General features: G+C 48.7%; 1 protein-coding gene and 1 long non-coding RNA gene across 2 annotated transcripts in view; one reads left to right on the top strand and one right to left on the bottom strand.

Annotated features, from left to right (window-relative positions):
* LOC142291947 (uncharacterized) overlaps positions 1 to 18,680 on the bottom strand; it is a 174,900-nt gene that overhangs the window by 97,833 nt on the left and 58,387 nt on the right. The gene's annotated exons all lie outside the window — the stretch shown is intronic.
* The window catches only part of ADCY6 (adenylate cyclase 6), a 294,110-nt gene continuing 285,301 nt past the window's right edge, over positions 9,872 to 18,680 (top strand). Inside the window, exon 1 of the mRNA XM_075336923.1 lies at positions 9,872 to 10,046. The gene's annotated coding sequence lies outside the window, so the exon portion shown is untranslated. The remainder of the gene's footprint in view (positions 10,047 to 18,680) is intronic.

The raw sequence follows: 18,680 nt of genomic DNA, 5'->3' as shown, positions 1-18,680 counted from the left end.
CATTCAATGTGCGCCATCACTGGAGACCATTCAATGTGCGCCATCACTGGAGACCATTCAATGTGCGCCATCACTGGAGACCATTCAATGTGCGCCATCACTGGAGACCATTCAATGTGCACCATCACTGGAGACCATTCAATGTGCGCCATCACTGGAGACCATTCAATGTGCACCATCACTGGAGACCATTCAATGTGCGCCATCACTGGAGACCATTCAATGTGCGCCATCACTGGAGACCATTCAATGTGCACCATCACTGGAGACCATTCAATGTGCGCCATCACTGGAGACCATTCAATGTGCGCCATCACTGGAGACCATTCAATGTGCGCCATCACTGGAGACCATTCAATGTGCGCCATCACTGGAGACCATTCAATGTGCGCCATCACTGGAGACCATTCAATGTGCACCATCACTGGAGACCATTCAATGTGCACCATCACTGGAGACCATGCAATGTGCACCATCACTAGAGACCATTCAATGTGTGCCATCACTGGAGACCATTCAATGTGCGCCATCACTGGAGACCATTCAATGTGCGCCATCACTGGAGACCATTCAATGTGCGCCATCACTGGAGACCATTCAATGTGCACCATCACTGGAGACCATTCAATGTGCACCATCACTGGAGACCATGCAATGTGCACCATCACTAGAGGCCATGCAATGTGCACCATCACTAGAGGCCATGCAATGTGCACCATCACTAGAGGCCATGCAATGTGCACCATCACTGGAGACCATGCAATGTGCACCATCACTGGAGACCATGCAATGTGCACCATCACTAGAGACCATTCAATGTGCGCCATCACTGGAGACCATTCAATGTACGCCATCACTGGAGACTATTCAATGTGTGCATTCACTGGAGACCATTCAATGTGCGCCATCACTGGAGACCATTCAATGTGTGCATTCACTGGAGACCATTCAATGTGCGCCATCACTGGAGACCATTCAATGTGCACCATCACTGGAGACCATTCAATGTGTGCATTCACTGGAGACCATTCAATGTGCGCCATCACTGGAGACCATTCAATGTGCGCCATCACTGGAGACCATTCAATGTGCACCATCACTGGAGACCATTCAATGTGTGCCATCACTGGAGACCATTCAATGTGCGCGATCACTGGAGACCATTCAATGTGCACCATCACTAGAGACCATTCAATGTGCGCCATCACTGGAGACTATTCAATGTGTGCATTCACTGGAGACCATTCAATGTGTGCATTCACTGGAGACCATTCAATGTGCGACATCACTGGTGACCATTCAATGTGTGCATTCACTGGAGACCATTCAATGTGCGCCATCACTGGAGACCATTCAATGTGCACCATCACTGGAGACCATTCAATGTGTGCATTCACTGGAGACCATTCAATGTGCGCCATCACTGGAGACCATTCAATGTGCGCCATCACTGGAGACCATTCAATGTGCGCCATCACTGGAGGCCATGCAATGTGCGTCATCACTGGAGACCATTCAATGTGCACCATCACTAGAGACCATTCAACGTGTGCATTCACTGGAGACCATTCAATGTGCGCCATCACTGGAGACCATTCAATGTGCACCATCACTGTAGACCATTCAATGTGTGCCATCACTGGAGACCATTCAATGTGCGCCATCACTGGAGACCATTCAATGTGTGCCATCACTGGAGACCATTCAATGTGCACCATCACTAGAGACCATTCAATGTGCGCCATCACTGGAGACTATTCAATGTGTGCATTCACTGGAGACCATTCAATGTGCGCCATCACTGGAGACCATTCAATGTGCGCCATCACTGGACACCATTCAATGTGCGCCATCACTAGAGGCCATGTAATGTGCGTCATCACTGGAGACCATTCAATGTGTGCCATCACTGGAGACCATTCAATGTGCGCCATCACTAGAGGCCATGTAATGTGCGCCATCACTGGAGACCATTCAATGTGTGCCATCACTGGAGACCATTCAATGTGCGCCATCACTGGAGACCATTCAATGTGCACCATCACTGGAGACCATTCAATGTGCGCCATCACTGGAGACCATTCAATGTGCACCATCACTGGAGACCATTCAATGTGCGCCATGACTGGAGACCATTCAATGTGCGCCATCACTGGAGACCATTCAATGTGCGCCATCACTGGAGACCATTCAATGTGCGCCATCACTGGAGACCATTCAATGTGCACCATCACTGGAGACCATTCAATGTGTGCATTCACTGGAGACCATTCAATGTACGCCATCACTGGAGACCATTCAATGTGCACCATCACTGGAGACCATTCAATGTGCACCATCACTGGAGACCATTCAATGTGCACCATCACTGGAGACCATTCAATGTGCACCATCACTGGAGACCATTCAATGTGTGCATTCACTGGAGACCATTCAATGTGCGCCATCACTGGAGACCATTCAATGTGCGCCATCACTGGAGACCATTCAATGTGTGCCATCACTGGAGACCATTCAATGTGCACCATCACTAGAGACCATTCAATGTGTGCATTCACTGGAGACCATTCAATGTACGCCATCACTGGAGACCATTCAATGTGCACCATCACTGGAGACCATTCAATGTGCACCATCACTGGAGACCATTCAATGTGTGCCATCACTGGAGACCATTCAATGTGCGCCATCACTGGAGACCATTCAATGTGCGCCATCACTGGAGGCCATGCAATGTGCGTCATCACTGGAGACCATTCAATGTGCGCCATCACTGGAGACCATTCAATGTGCGCCATCACTGGAGACCATTCAATGTGTGCATTCACTGGAGACCATTCAATGTACGCCATCACTGGAGACCATTCAATGTGCGCCATCACTGGAGACCATTCAATGTGCGCCATCACTGGAGACCATTCAATGTGCGCCATCACTGGAGACCATTCAATGTGCGCCATCACTGGAGACCATTCAATGTATACATTCACTGAAGACCATTCAATGTGCGCCATCACTGGAGACCATTCAATGTGCACCATCACTGGAGACCATTCAATGTGTGCATTCACTGGAGACCATTCAATGTGCACCATCACTAGAGACCATTCAATGTGCTCCATCACTGGAGACCATTCAATGTGTACATTCACTGAAGACCATTCAATGTGCGCCATCACTGGAGACCATTCAATGTGTGCCATCACTGGAGACCATTCAATGTGCACCATCACTGGAGACCATTCAATGTGCGCCATCACTGGAGACCATTCAATGTGTACATTCACTGAAGACCATTCAATGTGCGCCATCACTGGAGACCATTCAATGTGCACCATCACTGGAGACTATTCAATGTGCGCCATCACTGGAGACCATTCAATGTGCGCCATCACTGGAGACCATTCAATGTACGCCATCACTGGAGACCATTCAATGTGCACCATCACTGGAGACCATTCAATGTGCGCCATCACTGGAGACCATTCAATGTGCGCCATCACTGGAGACCATTCAATGTGCGCCATCACTGGAGACCATTCAATGTGTACATTCACTGAAGACCATTCAATGTGCGCCATCACTGGAGACCATTCAATGTGCACCATCACTGGAGACCATTCAATGTGTGCATTCACTGGAGACCATTCAATGTGCACCATCACTAGAGACCATTCAATGTGCGCCATCACTGGAGACCATTCAATGTGTACATTCACTGAAGACCATTAAATGTGCGCCATCACTGGAGACCATTCAATGTGCACCATCACTAGAGACCATTCAATGTGCGCCATCACTGGAGACCATTCAATGTGTGCATTCACTGGAGACCATTCAATGTGCACCATCACTAGAGACCATTCAATGTGCGCCATCACTGGAGACCATTCAATGTGTACATTCACTGAAGACCATTCAATGTGCACCATCACTGGAGACCATTCAATGTGCGCCATCACTGGAGACCATTCAATGTGTACATTCACTGAAGACCATTCAATGTGCGCCATCACTGGAGACCATTCAATGTGCACCATCACTAGAGACCATTCAATGTGCACCATCACTGGAGACCATTCAATGTGTGCCATCACTGGAGACCATTCAATGTGTGCATTCACTGGAGACCATTCAATGTACGCCATCACTGGAGACCATTCAATGTGCACCATCACTGGAGACCATTCAATGTGCACCATCACTGGAGACCATTCAATGTGTGCCATCACTGGAGACCATTCAATGTGCGCCATCACTGGAGACCATTCAATGTGCACCATCACTGGAGACCATTCAATGTGCGCCATCACTGGAGACCATTCAATGTGTGCATTCACTGGAGACCATTCAATGTACGCCATCACTGGAGACCATTCAATGTGCACCATCACTGGAGACCATTCAATGTGCGCCATCACTGGAGACCATTCAATGTGCGCCATCACTGGAGACCATTCAATGTGCACCATCACTGGAGACCATTCAATGTGTACATTCACTGAAGACCATTCAATGTGCGCCATCACTGGAGACCATTCAATGTGCACCATCCCTGGAGACCATTCAATGTGCACCATCCCTGGAGACCATTCAATGTGTGCATTCACTGGAGACCATTCAATGTGTGCCATCACTGGAGACCATTCAATGTGTACATTCACTGAAGACCATTCAATGTGTGCATTCACTGGAGACCATTCAATGTGCACCATCACTAGAGACCATTCAATGTGCTCCATCACTGGAGACCATTCAATGTGTACATTCAGTGAAGACCATTCAATGTGCGCCATCACTGGAGACCATTCAATGTGTGCCATCACTGGAGACCATTCAATGTGCACCATCACTGGAGACCATTCAATGTGCGCCATCACTGGAGACCATTCAATGTGCACCATCACTGGAGACTATTCAATGTGCGCCATCACTGGAGACCATTCAATGTGCGCCATCACTGGAGACCATTCAATGTACGCCATCACTGGAGACCATTCAATGTGCACCATCACTGGAGACCATTCAATGTGCACCATCACTGGAGACCATTCAATGTGCGCCATCACTGGAGACCATTCAATGTGCGCCATCACTGGAGACCATTCAATGTGCGCCATCACTGGAGACCATTCAATGTGCGCCATCACTGGAGACCATTCAATGTGTACATTCACTGAAGACCATTCAATGTGCGCCATCACTGGAGACCATTCAATGTGCACCATCACTGGAGACCATTCAATGTGTGCATTCACTGGAGACCATTCAATGTGCACCATCACTAGAGACCATTCAATGTGCGCCATCACTGGAGACCATTCAATGTGTACATTCACTGAAGACCATTCAATGTGCACCATCACTGGAGACCATTCAATGTGCGTCATCACTGCAGACCATTCAATGTGTACATTCACTGAAGACCATTCAATGTGCGCCATCACTGGAGACCATTCAATGTGCACCATCACTAGAGACCATTCAATGTGCACCATCACTGGAGACCATTCAATGTGTGCCATCACTGGAGACCATTCAATGTGTGCATTCACTGGAGACCATTCAATGTACGCCATCACTGGAGACCATTCAATGTGCACCATCACTGGAGACCATTCAATGTGCACCATCACTGGAGACCTTTCAATGTGCACCATCACTGGAGACCATTCAATGTGTGCCATCACTGGAGACCATTCAATGTGCGCCATCACTGGAGACCATTCAATGTGTGCCATCACTGGAGACCATTCAATGTGCGCCATCACTGGAGACCATTCAATGTGCACCATCACTGGAGACCATTCAATGTGCGCCATCACTGGAGACCATTCAATGTGCGCCATCACTGGAGACCATTCAATGTGCGCCATCACTGGAGACCATTCAATGTGCGCCATCACTGGAGACCATTCAATGTGCGCCATCACTGGAGACCATTCAATGTGCACCATCACTGGAGACCATTCAATGTGCACCATCACTGTAGACCATTCAATGTGTGCCATCACTGGAGACCATTCAATGTGCACCATCACTGGAGACCATTCAATGTGCGCCATCACTGGAGACCATTCAATGTGCGCCATCACTGGAGACCATTCAATGTGCACCATCACTGGAGACCATTCAATGTGCGCCATCACTGGAGACCATTCAATGTGCACCATCACTGGAGACCATTCAATGTGCGCCATCACTGGAGACCATTCAATGTGCGCCATCACTGGAGACCATTCAATGTGCGCCATCACTGGAGACCATTCAATGTGCGCCATCACTGGAGACCATTCAATGTGCGCCATCACTGGAGACCATTCAATGTGCGCCATCACTGGAGACCATTCAATGTGCACCATCACTGGAGACCATTCAATGTGCACCATCACTGGAGACCATTCAATGTGCGCCATCACTGGAGACCATTCAATGTGCGCCATCACTGGAGACCATTCAATGTGCGCCATCACTGGAGACCATTCAATGTGCGCCATCACTGGAGACCATTCAATGTGCACCATCACTGGAGACCATTCAATGTGTACATTCACTGAAGACCATTCAATGTGCGCCATCACTGGAGACCATTCAATGTGCACCATCCCTGGAGACCATTCAATGTGCACCATCCCTGGAGACCATTCAATGTGTGCATTCACTGGAGACCATTCAATGTGTGCCATCACTGGAGACCATTCAATGTGTACATTCACTGAAGACCATTCAATGTGTGCATTCACTGGAGACCATTCAATGTGCACCATCACTAGAGACCATTCAATGTGCTCCATCACTGGAGACCATTCAATGTGTACATTCAGTGAAGACCATTCAATGTGCGCCATCACTGGAGACCATTCAATGTGTGCCATCACTGGAGACCATTCAATGTGCACCATCACTGGAGACCATTCAATGTGCGCCATCACTGGAGACCATTCAATGTGTACATTCACTGAAGACCATTCAATGTGCGCCATCACTGGAGACCATTCAATGTGCACCATCACTGGAGACTATTCAATGTGCGCCATCACTGGAGACCATTCAATGTGCGCCATCACTGGAGACCATTCAATGTACGCCATCACTGGAGACCATTCAATGTGCACCATCACTGGAGACCATTCAATGTGCACCATCACTGGAGACCATTCAATGTGCGCCATCACTGGAGACCATTCAATGTGCGCCATCACTGGAGACCATTCAATGTGCGCCATCACTGGAGACCATTCAATGTGTACATTCACTGAAGACCATTCAATGTGCGCCATCACTGGAGACCATTCAATGTGCACCATCACTGGAGACCATTCAATGTGTGCATTCACTGGAGACCATTCAATGTGCACCATCACTAGAGACCATTCAATGTGCGCCATCACTGGAGACCATTCAATGTGTACATTCACTGAAGACCATTCAATGTGCACCATCACTGGAGACCATTCAATGTGCGTCATCACTGCAGACCATTCAATGTGTACATTCACTGAAGACCATTCAATGTGCGCCATCACTGGAGACCATTCAATGTGCACCATCACTAGAGACCATTCAATGTGCACCATCACTGGAGACCATTCAATGTGTGCCATCACTGGAGACCATTCAATGTGTGCATTCACTGGAGACCATTCAATGTACGCCATCACTGGAGACCATTCAATGTGCACCATCACTGGAGACCATTCAATGTGCACCATCACTGGAGACCTTTCAATGTGCACCATCACTGGAGACCATTCAATGTGTGCCATCACTGGAGACCATTCAATGTGCGCCATCACTGGAGACCATTCAATGTGTGCCATCACTGGAGACCATTCAATGTGCGCCATCACTGGAGACCATTCAATGTGCACCATCACTGGAGACCATTCAATGTGCGCCATCACTGGAGACCATTCAATGTGCGCCATCACTGGAGACCATTCAATGTGCGCCATCACTGGAGACCATTCAATGTGCGCCATCACTGGAGACCATTCAATGTGCGCCATCACTGGAGACCATTCAATGTGCACCATCACTGGAGACCATTCAATGTGCACCATCACTGTAGACCATTCAATGTGTGCCATCACTGGAGACCATTCAATGTGCACCATCACTGGAGACCATTCAATGTGCGCCATCACTGGAGACCATTCAATGTGCGCCATCACTGGAGACCATTCAATGTGCACCATCACTGGAGACCATTCAATGTGCGCCATCACTGGAGACCATTCAATGTGCACCATCACTGGAGACCATTCAATGTGCGCCATCACTGGAGACCATTCAATGTGCGCCATCACTGGAGACCATTCAATGTGCGCCATCACTGGAGACCATTCAATGTGCGCCATCACTGGAGACCATTCAATGTGCGCCATCACTGGAGACCATTCAATGTGCGCCATCACTGGAGACCATTCAATGTGCACCATCACTGGAGACCATTCAATGTGCACCATCACTGTAGACCATTCAATGTGTGCCATCACTGGAGACCATTCAATGTGCACCATCACTGGAGACCATTCAATGTGCGCCATCACTGGAGACCATTCAATGTGCGCCATCACTGGAGACCATTCAATGTGCACCATCACTGTAGACCATTCAATGTGTGCCATCACTGGAGACCATTCAATGTGCACCATCACTGGAGACCATTCAATGTGCGCCATCACTGGAGACCATTCAATGTGCGCCATCACTGGAGACCATTCAATGTGCGCCATCACTGGAGACCATTCAATGTGCGCCATCACTGGAGACCATTCAATGTGCGCCATCACTGGAGACCATTCAATGTGCACCATCACTGGAGACCATTCAATGTGCGCCATCACTGGAGACCATTCAATGTGCACCATCACTGGAGACCATTCAATGTGCGCCATCACTGGAGACCATTCAATGTGCGCCATCACTGGAGACCATTCAATGTGCACCATCACTGGAGACCATTCAATGTGCGCCATCACTGGAGACCATTCAATGTGCGCCATCACTGGAGACCATTCAATGTGCGCCATCACTGGAGACCATTCAATGTGCGCCATCACTGGAGACCATTCAATGTGCGCCATCACTGGAGACCATTCAATGTGCACCATCACTGGAGACCATTCAATGTGCACCATCACTGGAGACCATGCAATGTGCACCATCACTAGAGACCATTCAATGTGTGCCATCACTGGAGACCATTCAATGTGCGCCATCACTGGAGACCATTCAATGTGCGCCATCACTGGAGACCATTCAATGTGCGCCATCACTGGAGACCATTCAATGTGCACCATCACTGGAGACCATTCAATGTGCACCATCACTGGAGACCATGCAATGTGCACCATCACTAGAGGCCATGCAATGTGCACCATCACTAGAGGCCATGCAATGTGCACCATCACTAGAGGCCATGCAATGTGCACCATCACTGGAGACCATGCAATGTGCACCATCACTGGAGACCATGCAATGTGCACCATCACTAGAGGCCATGCAATGTGCGTCATCACTGGTGATGGATCGATTATGAAGATCTTGGTGGGGATTAATGTTTAATATGTCATGCCTATGATCTGTAGTGCCCCGGGCATGTGCCTAATTGCCTCAGAGGGTAAAGTATTTGCCACACAGATATAGCATGGCCACTGAGCATGTAGATACACGGGACAGGGCCAGAAATAGACAGGTGACCGGCTCCTGGCCCTCTCAGAAGATAAGATACCAACACCAGGACTGCGCGTTCACGTGTGGAGCCTACACTGCGCATGTGCGGCACTGAACATAGAGAGTGCTGGGCGGGGACGCGCACGTCGGCTGGGGATACCGGGGATACCAAGTTGCTGGTAGTGTAACACCTGGGCACAGGGCGGTTTCCCCGGACATGAGAAGAGACGAGAACCGGGGGTGACAGGAATACACGGAGAGCACGGAGGACCGGCTGCCAGCTGCAGAGGAGGAGGGAGAGGAGGAAGCCCCGCAGGAGAGCGCCTGCACCCAACCAGCACCATTCAGTCACCACAGGGAAGCCCCAGGTCAGTGGTGTCACCTGTAGCCTGTGCCCGGGCCCCGGTCTCCGGGATGGATGGTGGGGGCGGCAGGCGGGGGTGTGAGGGAGGATTGCGGAGGTTGGTGCGGGGTGGGAGCCGGCAATGCAGAAGGGCCAGGCTGTGCGGGAATGTGGCCGCCCTGTGCACGGAGCCGGTACCGAGCTGGGCGCCGGCTGTACTGCAGCCATGGTGGACGGGCCTGCTCCTCCGGGGGCCGGCATTGTGCCGATCTGGAGGGTGTGATGGGGAAAGTTCCCATATTGTGCGGGGGGCTCGCTGTATCCTGCCCTCCGAGGGGTCCGCAGACAGCGCCTCATCTCTGCCCCTCCGGCTGTCATCTGCATCCTGCCGACCTGTGCTCTGCAGCGGCTGGAAACTGACGGCCTCCAGCGCTTGTGACATGCTGGGAGTTGTAGTGCACTTTATAGGACTGGTGCTGGCTGGTTAGTTTCCCTGAAATCAGTGGGAGCGATGCATGTCCGTCCCCCAGTCTAATGGACGCTCTGCCATAGTCTCATCAGGCCCCTTTACTGATTAGGAGGAGTCTGATGAGATTCCCATCAGATTTAATTTGTTACTGGTTGATATACCAATGGTTAAACCCATCGATCTCCCATCTGCAAACGGTTGTGACTATCCAGTCCCCATAGACCCCTATTCCCTGATGCGGGGGCCATGGATCATTGACAGGACGTCTCGTGATTGATTTTTGGGGTCTCTGCCCTGGGGTCACCTTCACAGTGGGCACAATGTGTTACCTCTGAGCTTTGCGACCTGCACGGCTTTCTCTCGAGCGTCCATAACTGAATGCTGCCTAAATTGGGAACTTTTTTCACTTAATTTCTTTTTATCAGTTTCTTATTAGTTTGTATCTATTAGAAATGTAACTGGCTTGTAGTGGTTTCCAACCCTATAGTCACGTATGGAGAAATATCCATAAGATTCCAAACAATGTCACTGATGCCCTAACAAAAACACATTGAAATAGGTGTATATACGTTTACACCTAGACTGTTTATAGTCCGCTCCAAAAATACTGCTCATAGTGCTGTATATTAGCATTGTTGTGAATTTATCACACCCCATTAACATCGGCCACTACAGTGCTTTGGGTCCTCTACATCGGGGGTGGCCAAACCCCCTCTTACCTGTCGGCATCAACCACTGGCCAGAACGGCTAATCAGAAAAAGAGCTGTGGGTGGCGGCAGGTAAGGGTTCATACGCCCTACTGCACATGGATGCAATGTATTGCTTGAAAAATCTCATCAAAATGGTCCCAGTCCAGTGGGTCACTAATTTTTTTTACGTAATTGCTATATGTTGGGTTTTCTGAGCAAAAAATGAGTAGGTTCCCCCTACTGATCAGCTGTTAGACCTCTGGCAGGGGTGCGATGTACACAGTGCAAAGCGCCACACACGCGCTGCTCTATCACATTAGCGTGCTGGGTGCATTTTTGCCAAAGCCCAATGCTTCGGGCCACCCGTTGTATTTGTGTTCTTTTGCCTCTCTTCTGATGGATAGTACTTGAATTGCCCAAACAAGTCAAGTCTGTAATAGAAACCATGTGAGTGAGTGCGTATTCATACATAGTTTTGTCTCCTGATGGATCGGGGCTGTTGCTGGGGATCGGGGCTGTTGCTGGGGATCGGGGCTGTTGCTGGGGATCGGGGCTGTTGCTGGGGATCGGGGCTGTTGCTGGGGATCGGGGCTGTTGCTGGGGATCGGGGCTGTTGCTGGGGATCGGGGCTGTTGCTGGGGATCGGGGCTGTTGCTGGGGATCGGGGCTGTTGCTGGGGATCGGGGCTGTTGCTGGGGATCGGGGCTGTTGCTGGGAATCGGGGCTGTTGCTGGGAATCGGGGCTGTTGCTGGGAATCGGGGCTGTTGCTGGGAATCGGGGCTGTTGCTGGGAATCGGGGCTGTTGCTGGGAATCGGGGCTGTTGCTGGGAATCGGGGCTGTTGCTGGGAATCGGGGCTGTTGCTGGGAATCGGGGCTGTTGCTGGGAATCGGGGCTGTTCGTTAATTAACGATCTGTGACTGGGCTGGCGCTCTGCTGTTAACAATGGGAGCCAGCAGCCTACTGAGAGCAACTAACTTCTCTGTATGGCTCTCAATGGGTGTGAAATTCCAGTGTTTGGTGGGTGAAGTCCCGCCCACTCAACCGTGTAATTGGTTAACTGCAAGTGGGTGGAGTTTCAGCTCCCAGTAGGCGGGGTTTTGCCCACATAAATGTCATTTTTAAATGTGTTTATCTGATGTTAACACATGTTTAATAGGGATCCATTTAGGATCCAAAAGATCCGGCTCTATTTGGTGAGCGGAGCCAAGCGAGCCAAATCACCGATAAGAGTCGGACTGCCCATCCCTATGTTATAGGACTGGTGTTAACGAGAGCGCCTTTCAGTTACACAGCGCTTGCTCGGACAATGCAAATGCTGTCAATCAGAAGACGAGGAGGCAAAGGTATGCAAATGGCAGGATGCACTAGGCCACACACCCTAATTTGCCTAAAATTGAATTTATAGATACAGAAATCAGCTGTAAATGAATTAAAGGTATGATTTTTAATTTATATGTATTTTTACAATGCCGTTTAGGGCTGACAGACTCCCTTTAGGCAACTTTCTAAATACTCCACATTAAAAAGTGTTTGGCAATCTGGTCTGTAAACTCCATACATGTCATAGCTCTCTTACTTTCATCAGTGCTAGAGAAAGCAGCAGGGAGGGAATAAAAACATACATGGCATATCGGAGTGTGGAGAGGGGGTAGAGCATCCGAGGAGGTAAGGTCACTCAGGTTATAGATAGTGGAAAGCACATGAGCCTTCACGAGATCTAGAAAGGAAAATGTCTCCAGAAATGAAGTTATATTGACGACAGCATTCTGCTCAGTGATTCACATCCCGCATAGCAGGGATGAAAACTGAAATTAGGAGCTGGTCACGAATTGTGTATCAACTTTTTAACTGGAAGGCTTGTTGTTGACTTCTGTATTCAGGAGCGCACCTCTTCCCAGCCTCTCCACTTCCTGATTGCTTGGAGGGCGCTCCTCATTGAGGAAGCCAAGCGGCATCGTCCTGTTCCTGGCCTGAGGTGTACGCGCTCCCGATGCTGCTATACGAGTCAGCGCTGCTTCTGCAGCATTGGAGCTGGAGAGGTGGCTGGGTTTGGAGCCAAAGTCTGCGCCAGTCATTGTGGCCGGTCTGAATGCAGTGCTATCAAGCTCGATAAGAAAGAGCATGTAAACGCTGTCCATGTCTTGGTAGTGAGCAGTAAACCATAAGCTATTGGGGGAGCAGAAAGGAATTTAAACAGCAAATTAATTACAAATGTGTTTCCAAAGTCTACATAATGAAACATGATTAAGATGGTGGGAATAACTCTTTATAAGGAATCGGTCTCCAGGTTTTTGCTACCTCATCTGAGAGTAGCATATTGTAGAGGCAGAGACCCTGATTCCAGTGATGTCATTAAGGCCATGTTCATATAGTGTTTCACCCTACAGAGGCTTCATCAGGGCTTATATCTGATAGATTCAGGTGTATGCGCTGACAGGGCCATTGGCTATAATGAAGCAGTCTGAGTTACAGCTTGCTCTTTGTCATAATTTTAGGCCTTGTACGCCTAGTTGAAGTTGACACCAAATTATTGTCAACTGTGTCTTGGTACTTGAATCAATTTGGCTTACATGTCCGAAAGTGATGTCCAAAAGGGCACGCTGTGACTCAGTCTGCATCATTATAGCTAATTACCCCATCAGCGCATACGCCCGAATCCCATTTTGCTGGGCTTCAGACATGAGCCCTGACAGAGCCACTGTTGGGTGAAACGCTATATGAACATGGCCTTACTGGGCTGCTTTCTGCAAGTTTTGTCTACTGCAGATCAACCAGGTCTCTGAATGCTGCTTTCTGTTTAACTCCGACCACACCACTGATTGATGGCATTCTGTGTACACTGCTCATAAGCAGAACGCTGCCAATCAGTGGTGGGGGCAGGGTTATACACAGCTCATGACTATGGAGGACTACTTGGAAGTAAGTTGTCCTATAGTTATAATCTGTTGATAAAACTGATTTTTATCAATTCTATAGCAAGCAGCTCAATAAGTGACATATCACTGGAATCGGGGTCTCTGTCTCGGTTATGCTGCTCTCATATTAGGTGGCAAAAACCTGGTAACTGATTCCCTTTAAGATAATGACAAATATAGGTAGGAATGTTTTTGTTTTTTTGTTTTTTTTCCCTCTCCATGTCAAAGGAGCCTATAAGCCATAAAGGTTGGGGGAAATGGTCAGACTAATAAATGTAATGCATGGTTGTCATCTTGTGGATTTTTGATTGTAAACCGTACATCATGTGGCTGATTAATATTTGTCCTTGTATCAGTGTAGTTTCACTAACTAAGCTATAATATGACAGAAAAATAGTCTTTAAACAGCCAATATTGGCTCACGTAGCCCCCCTCCTTTCCAGTTTCCCCATCCTTGCTTCCTCCATGGCTTCCTGTATTGGTGACCACGCCGTCTGTACACGTAATGGGCAGCATATCTGGGGTCGCCGGTAGTAGACGTATTTGAGTTGTAGACCCCTGGGTAGGAGGTGATGACAGCGCGGCTCCGGGATTCTATTTTCATTGTGTGATGCAGATGACAGTTGTATTATTTCCTATGCGGATTCCCAAGTGGCTGGTGACTGCGCAGTGATTCTCCGCTGTTGCCTGCAGTTAGACTCTAAGTTACCAGCTGTGAAGGCATCTGTATAACTGAGCCGTGCACATTGGAGGTGGCTGTCTAATGTGAGCTGACATCGCTGGATGGCTATATTACTGAGCTTGATTGGCAGCTGCTTCACAGAATCGCTGTGTAATTGTCTCAGCGCTGTGCAGGATTTTTCCTGACTGTATACAGCAGCGGATACCTTGTAGATTTCATGGCATTTGTTGTCTTGCTGTTGAGAATTTGCTTCCAGGGTTACAAATGAAATGTCATTACTTTGTATTTTATGAAATTATCAGAGTTACAAATGGCAGATATCATGTTCATTTTCCCTAACTGCTGGAGCAGGTTTTATTATTGGACTGAAATCAATGCACAGATCTGCAGAAAGCCATGATTTTATCAGTGTGCGCCTAGAAACTAATATAACTTTGAGGTTTGTGGAATTTATACTAGATGCATTCTTTTCTTCTTTTTTTTATTTTTATATAGCGCTAACATATTCCGCAGCACTTTACATACATCAGGAACACTGTCCCCATTGGGGCTCACAATCTAAATTCCCTATCTGTATGTCTTTAGAGTGTGGGAGGAAACCCACGCAAACACGGGGAGAACATACAAACTCCTTGCAGATGGTGTCCTTGGTGGGAATTGAACCCAGGACCCCAGCGCTGCAAGACTGCAGTGCTAACCACTGAGCCACCGTGCCGCCCGAATGGCACAAATCTAAGGTTGTTTGTACCATTTTCTTATGATTAGGTTTTTTTTTTTATTTGCCCCTCTGCAGGTACATATCGCTGTCTGCTACCCATCCAGATACAAATACATAATCTGAATGGCTTTACTGTTTGCTTGCCCTTGTTCTTATCCTTGTACTAGCGCTGATAACTATGTTGCTACCTCTTAGGCACTGGAGCGAAAAGGCTGGCAGCATGAATCAATATGTGCCACCAGCGCTTGAGTTGGATGTGGGTGGCATACGCCGATGTCCCCCGGTGAGGCGAGCACTGCACATGTCATGTGTGGCTGGGCTTGCATTTCTTAAAGGGTGTTCTAGATGAACATTTCTTATTTGTTTTAATGAGTCACACTTATTGAAACTGGGGCACAGGAGGAAGGCATGGTCTGGTTCACTGGTCCATTATAGATTTTTTTTATAAGAAAATATGTGTCTCCAGCTGTGAATATTGACTCTAAAGGGTGCTTTACACGCTGCGACATCACTACCGATATATCGTCGGGGTCACGTCGTTAGTGACGCACATCCGGCGCCGGTAGCGACCATCGCAGCGTGTAACACAAATGAGCGACGATCAACGATTGCAAAATCGTTCAAAAACGGTGATTGTTGACACGTCGCTCCTTTCCTTAATATCGCTGCTGCCACCGGTACGATGTTGTTCGTCGTTCCTGCGGCATCACACATCGCTATGTGTGACACCGCAGGAACGACGAACACCTCCTTACCTGCGTCCACCGGCAATGAGGAAGCAAGGAGGTGGGTGGGATGTTACCTCCCGCTCATCTCTGCCCCTCCGTTTCTATTGGACGGCCGCTTAGTGACTCCGAACGCACCTTCCCCTTGAAGGAGGGATTGTTCGGCGGTCACAGCGACGTCGCTGACAAGGTATGTGCGTATGACGCTGCCGTAGCGATAATGTTCGCTACGGCAGCGATCACCAAGTGTCGCACATACGACGGGGCGGGTGCTATCGTATCGCCGTACAAAGTGATCAACTTGAGAATGAATTAACTATATGAACAAATAGGCTGGAACTGCGACTCTGGTGATGTGTGCGATGTTAGGTGGGATTGATGATGCTACTTGCCACTGATTTTCCAGGATTGCGTCAGTCTGGCGCGCAGTCGACTCTGCCATAACTAAAGAACTTGCAGTAGGTTGTACCGAACACAGATGTATATTACACATGTCTCCTCACAGTGAGAAATTCATCACTAATCGTAACATTCATAGCACTCAAGCAGGATACATCCCATAGGAGACACAGAGACTGTTGTGTATACATCACATAAGATGCACTGGACTGGAGCATATCCATCACATAGGATACACTGCAACTAAAGCGCAAAAGTCACATGTTACAAAGGGGCTGCTGGATATACATCACATAGGTGACACTAGGGCTGATGTCACATAGGTGACATCACAGGTGAAACTATAAGTTTACATACACTATCTAAAAAGAGACATGTACAACTCTGGCAAAAATTAAGAGACCACTGCAAAATTGTCAGTTTTTCTCTTTTTAGGTATATTTCTGGGTAAATTGTTCTTTTATTCTATAAACTACTGACAACATGCCTCCAAATTTCCAAACAATAAATTTTGTATCCAAATAACAAAAAAAAAATGCACAGTGCTTTTAGACCTCAAATAATGCAAAGAAAACAAGTTAAACAAGTTCATAATCAATTATAAACAACAATACTAATGTTATAACTCAGGAAGAGTTCAGAAATTAATATTTTGTGGAATAACCATGATTTTTAATCACAGCTTTTGTGCGTCTTGGCATGCTTTCCACCAATCTTTAACAATGCTTTTGGGTGACCTTATGCCACTCCTGGTGCAAGAATGTAAGCAGTTCTTCTTTGTTTGATGGCTTGTGACTATCCATCTTCCTCTTGATTACATTCCAGAGGTTTTCAATGGGGTACAGGTCTGGAGATTAGATTGGCCATGACAGGGTTTTGATGTGGTAGTCCTTCATCCACACATTGATTGACCTAGCTGTGTGGCATGGCGCATTGTCCTGCTGGAAAAAAACAGTCCTCAGAGTTGGGGAACATTGCCTGAGCAGAAGGAAGCAACTGTTTTTCCAGCATAATCTTGTATGCGGCTTGATTCATACGTCCTTTGCAAAGTTTAATCTGCCCACTTCCAATCTTGCTGAAGCATGCCCAGATCATCACCGATCAGCCACCAAATTTCACAGTGGGTGCAAAACTGTTACACGTCGTGGCTCTCTTGTTGCAAGGAATGAGGTGGTCCCCCATTCCTTGTCAGCCACGAGCCCTACTGCTCAGCAGCACCAAAGGTCTGGGAGACTGCGCAGTCCGCAGGAGTTGCCTTCTCAGAGACACAGCAGAAGGGTGACACCTAGTGGTTCTCCCCTTGCAGGGAATGGAGCGGTCTCCCATCCCTTGCCTGCCATGAGCTCTCCTGCTCAGCATCACGGAGGCTCTGGGAGGTTCCGCAGTGTGCAAAGAATAGATGCTCAGGGAAGCAGCAAGACTTCCCATGTCTCTGCACATTGTGAAACCGGGGATCCCGCCTTTATGACCCAGAGGCAGGAAGATGAGCATGTGCTCCACGTGACGTCTTCTGATTCGCTCACTGATATCACACGGCCCCATGACGAGGCTGGTGATGTGCTGAATCCTGACTGGCTGGGCCAGGACGTCACGAACCCTGATTGAGTCACGCCTGTCTCGCGCCCGCCCTTGGGTGGAGCTACACCTCCTTAAAAGCTCCCCCTGCCATCATGGCGGTGCGCGACCGTCCTTCTATGTTTGGATGTCTGGCAGCGTGCTGCCACGCCACTGTACAGACGTCATTGTTTTTCGTGGGCTTTGCCCTTGCTGCTCAGGCAGCACCTGGTTTGCAGGCCGTGTTCCTGCCTTGCTGCTCCGGCAGTATCTCCTTCAACAGGCCATGTTCCTGTCCCAGGTGAGCTCCTCGAGTCTCCACCGGACTCACCTGGTTATTGAAAGCACACGTGCGTGGGCACCTCTGTGCTACCCTCGTGCCATATCCTGTGACTCCCGCTGGCACACGTGCGTAGGCACCTCTGTGCGTCCCCGTGCAACAGGTACACCGTACGAGAAGCCCCGAGCCATACAACCCTCACGGGTTAGGGCGGACCGGTGTAC

Source organism: Anomaloglossus baeobatrachus, chromosome 2 (assembly GCF_048569485.1).
Source record: "Anomaloglossus baeobatrachus isolate aAnoBae1 chromosome 2, aAnoBae1.hap1, whole genome shotgun sequence".
In the NCBI taxonomy this organism is placed as follows: domain Eukaryota; kingdom Metazoa; phylum Chordata; class Amphibia; order Anura; family Aromobatidae; genus Anomaloglossus; species Anomaloglossus baeobatrachus.
This window is presented reverse-complemented; position numbering and strand designations above follow the sequence as displayed.